Here is a 347-nt window from a genome sequence, read left to right on the forward strand (position 1 = left end):
ACACTGCGTCCTCTAGGTTTCTTGCCATGCTGCGGACGCAAGCTTCAGACGAAGAAGTGAATGATGTATGCTCCCGGTGCCTATTTATACTATAGTCGCACCGGTAGTGACGTCATGGCTGTCGAGTTGGTGTTTTTTCAATGTATGAAACTCAGACACTGGTCACGACGAGGCGTTCCCCCATAGTGACCCCTAGAGGACGCAGTAAATGATGCGAAACAACACATGAAACAGGAGTTATTTGAAAATGGAGGTTGGGAAGAAATTAGCGCTGCAAGCTGTTTGCGTGATGATCTGTTCTGAAAAATGTTGCTTCATTTCTTGTGTCCAAACTTGTTCCATGTTGC

The sequence above is a fragment of the Sinocyclocheilus anshuiensis genome, unplaced genomic scaffold, assembly GCF_001515605.1.
Source record: "Sinocyclocheilus anshuiensis isolate Anshui unplaced genomic scaffold, SAMN03320099.WGS_v1.1 scaffold1474, whole genome shotgun sequence".
NCBI classification, from domain to species: Eukaryota; Metazoa; Chordata; class Actinopteri; order Cypriniformes; family Cyprinidae; genus Sinocyclocheilus; species Sinocyclocheilus anshuiensis.